The 4,295-nt window shown below is 41.5% G+C and overlaps 1 long non-coding RNA gene across 1 annotated transcript; it reads left to right on the top strand.

Annotated features, from left to right (window-relative positions):
- Positions 1–1,323: 1,323 nt before the first annotated feature.
- Positions 1,324–3,731, top strand: LOC115384913 (uncharacterized). The gene is made up of 3 exons (XR_003930991.1): positions 1,324–1,669; positions 3,454–3,480; positions 3,684–3,731. It is a non-coding gene; the product is annotated as an uncharacterized LOC115384913 (long non-coding RNA).
- Positions 3,732–4,295: the final 564 nt, after the last annotated feature.

Genomic DNA, 4,295 nt, shown 5'->3' on the forward strand with positions numbered 1-4,295 from the left:
AGCGCTTCAAAACAAATGCATCATCAAAATGTGTTTGCTTCTCTAAGAGTTAGCATTAGCTCATTAGCTCTAGCTTCTCTACACGCAAAAACACGAAAACATCTTTTCCTGTTAGAAACTCACCAGGCGCAGACTCTTGATCTTGCTTGATTGATGTAATACTTGGTATTTTGGCTCTAACTTTACTGATTGCAGCTTTCAGACGATGGTTAAAGTCCGTCATCTCTGCTACACTCAGTGATGATGTCACTTCCGGTTTAGCCACCAGAATTCGCCAAAAAAATTTGGAAGCAAAAAGCAGCAACGCTGATTGACTAGGCCGTTTCATGGCCGAGCCGCATTCTCTTTCTATTGGCTTGTCCCCAGACCCACCCCAGCTCCTAAATCCAAAAGTGGATGTGGAGTGGGCGGGACTGGTTTACGAGGCTAGCAGCACTCAGCTTCTGTTGTCTCTTGTGGGTCCGTTTCCATGGCGATTGTGCTCAGAGTTGTTGATTTTTTTGAAGCCGCTCTGACAACCTTTTCAAACATTTTTTTTTTTTCTTAGACTATTATTATTATTTTTTTGCATGTTTGCAATAACATTTCTGGTACTACTACTTCGGTGTTATCAAAACGTTTTTCTGTTCCTTTTCTCAATCTTTCTCAATCATTTTTATTCAGTAAGTATGGTTTAAAAGTTGTGCCAGTAGGAACTGAATTTGAACAGTCTAATTTGAAACTCAATCCATTGGTTTGATTTATTGCTACTTTGAATCTGAATGGTCAAATTTGGAAGTAAATCAATTAGTTTAAATGTGTTTCACATAAGATCAAACCTAAATTTCATTCAATTGAAAATATCAGCTCTTCAATTCCTTCTTATTTTTCAGCTTCACTTCTCTCACCTCATATTCTGTTTTTCAATTCAATATTTGGTGTCACTCATCCGGGTCAGATGACAGCAGTGATGCACAGATGAGGCCTCGTGAACCACTGTCTTAAATGTCTGAAACCACTAGATGGCACCCTTGGTTTTACAGTAAAATAGACATTTCGTGAACAGATAGCACCATCTAGTGGCTTCAGAAAATAAAGACAGTGGTTCATGAGGCTTCGTCTGTCCAGCTCTCAATGATAGATAAATGTACCAAATCTGTGTATTGGTTGATACTTCATAGCCATTGACAGTGCTATGTGCTGTGTGTGTGTGTGTGTGTGTGTGTGTGTGTGTGTGTGTGTGTGTGTGTGTGTGTGTGTGTGTGTGTGTGTGTGTGTGTGTGTGTGTGTGTTTGTGGATGGGTTTTCCTATCCTTGTGGGGACATTTGTTTCTATGCCTTTTCAATAAAAAAAAGAAGCATCATTGTATTTTCAGAAAAGCTTCGTACCAGATGCATTTCAAGGCTTTGATGTTGGTATTCAGTCATACGATGTGTTTTTTAACCATCATTAGAGGTCAGGTAGAAAAGAACATCTCTCAAATCCTTTGATCCACTAATTGTTCTGGTGGTTTGTTCCTAATCTTCAAGAAGAAAACCAGTTGTTGCAGTGCAGCTTTGGTAAGAAGTTTATCAAACACTCTGGGTCCTGGATAAAAGCCTGAGTCCTCCGTACACCGTCACACCGTCAAGATGTTCGTTCTGAAGACTTTCCTTCTGCTGCTGGTTGCTGGAGCTGTGCTGGTGTCAGGTGAGACTCTCTAACTCATCCTGGGTCTTGAAAGTTTTATTTTAGCTGTGTAAAAAAAACAACTCCATAATTTGTGGAATTTACATTCTGAAAACATGAATGTTTTTAGAATGTTTGGCTCAGATTTATACAGATTTTTAGTCGTTTATTAACAAAATGTCAGAAACCAACCTCTCACAAAATAGTTTCAATAAAAGATAAAATAATAGATATAAACTAGAAAAGTCTATGTATATTAGTAATTAATAATGAAAATTAATCATTTGGTAATAATCAAATACAGTTGTAAAGTACTAAAATAAAGAATTCAGGTAACCCGTGTTTGTGCCATTAATCTGCTTGAGCAGCCCCTTTCTCTCTGGCAGCGCTGCCCCCTGCAGGTTGTGAGCATATAGCCTCTTTATGACAGTGACCACAGACTGATATATTAGTCCTTTGACGTGTGTGGTGGCCATACATTTTCCCAAACATGGTACTTCTCCCTCTGGACTGGTGACAAGCTGTGTCTTCTGGGTTCTGATCAATCTTGGGCTCTGTGGCAGTCGGCTGGACGCTGTCTGAGACACACTGGCAGCCCCTGTGTCAGTTTTAAACTTGATGGAGCAGCCATTCTCTGGGAGCCTCCACCAGCCACTCATCTTCAGAATGCTGACCGAATGTTTTCAGAGTGTTTTCTCAGGAAAAACCCACCCTCTCCATCAGCTGTTTCATTAGAAGTCATTCTCACCTCTTCCAGAAGTTTTCTTTCACCTGCCACCTCAAACTGTCCTGTTTTGTTGAGCTTTGTGCACCTCTTGTTCTTGGCAGGGCAGGGCTGTGTTCTCCCATGCTGTCTGGAGCAGAGTGTACATGCAGCACTGGGTTTTAACTGCTGCTGCACCTGCTGTTTCTGCCATGTTCCATCATTATCACTCCTGTTGCCACAGAACTGTCCATGTCTCAAAGTGTCCACTGCATGATCTGCACATAGAGCCTCGTTCTGCAGCTTGATTTGTTCACTCTGTCTCGGTGTTGGAATGGCTCTGTCAATAGAGAGGTCTGGGTCGAGCTGGAACTTCTGCAACACGTCGTTGTCTGCTATTCCAATGACAGTTCTGTCTGGGATCTGTTCCTCTTTTGTTCCTCCAAACTCACAGCACTGTGCCAGCTCATACAATCCTCTGACAAAGGCTTCATCCGACTCCCCTGCCTTCAGTGCTCTCTTATGTTCTGCTCTTTCATGTATGGCGTTTCTTTTCGGCACTAAATGGTTGGTAAATGTCTCCATTACCGTGGTGCAGATCAGCTCTGGATGAACGTCGTCGTCTGACTCTCCCTCGTCGTACACAAAGGACTCGTAGACAGCCTCTGCATCTCTGCCCAAGACATAGAGAACCGTGTTCACCTGCACCTCCCCGCCTTATTTATCCAGCTTGGACTCAGTCCTGAAGCAGATGGACTCCACGGCACCACAGTGGCCATTCAGCAGGGCAGGGGAAGTCAAAAGGCTCCGTGGTCTGAACTTTGGCATCTCTCAGTCTGTAGGCGTCCTGTCAGCCACTTCTGGACTCCACTTCATGAGGTTTTACTCACAGCTGTGGGCTCGCTCCACTTGACTCAGCATCAACTTACCGTTTATGAGTTCAGAACATAAGCAGCGTACATACAGCACAGCTTCAAGACATCATCATCTCAACTACGATGGCCCAGCATAACATTTCACTGATGATGGACAGATGGATGGATGGATGCATTTATTTTTAGTTGATTTGTTGTGAGAAGCTTTAACTTTGACTGTTTTCCAGGAACTGCTCCATCCACCGCCACGGAGGGTGAGTCCAACATCACATTGGTTCTTCTGGGATTAAGAATTGATGTCAATCCTGCTTCAAACCACATCAAGTGTGAACAAACTAAACACAATCTCTTCCTCAGTTATTTCATATTTCTTCATCTGTCATCCAGTTTTAATAGATATACTGATGTGATCCATTTCCAGTCATTCATTTCATTTGTTTCATTCTTGTGTTTTCAGAAACTCAAACTGAAGCTGTACGGGCTCAACGTGACCTCTTCAACCGTGAGTGTTTTCACTGCATCTCTTGACTCCACAGCTGATTTACCTGTTTGTCACAACCTGGTTAGGTGATTTAAATAATTATTTGTGCTTAAATAAAGAAAGTGTTTCCTTTTATATTAATGAGCAGGTTTCTTAATTTCCTTTAAGATTCCATTTCAGGTGAAAATGCATCGTTTTTGCATTCCTGGTGAAAAAAACATCAATTTCCACATGAGCAGCAGGAATGTTGACAGTGATGTAGCTAGCATGGGGGAAAGAAAACAGCATCACTCCAAACTGAGCTTTAAGCAATCGGCAGAACAGTAATCTACACTGAAGACTTTTTTTTTGTCGTTTTCAGCAAATAAAATTCTTCTGGAGCCACAAAACATGTTTACCCATAAACCATCCCTCAGCATTCAAAGTTATTCATGTATTTATGCTGAACATACAGTCATGGTGTTTCATGATTTAGAATTAATTTTGCTGTTTTAGCTTTTGTTGCCACTTTTAGGGGTTAATATTTCGTGTCTGTGGATGATTGTTGAAATATCAAACGCAACTTTTTTCAACAGTTTTGTCCCAAAA

This window comes from Salarias fasciatus, unplaced genomic scaffold (assembly GCF_902148845.1).
Source record: "Salarias fasciatus unplaced genomic scaffold, fSalaFa1.1, whole genome shotgun sequence".
Lineage (NCBI taxonomy): Eukaryota > Metazoa > Chordata > Actinopteri > Blenniiformes > Blenniidae > Salarias > Salarias fasciatus.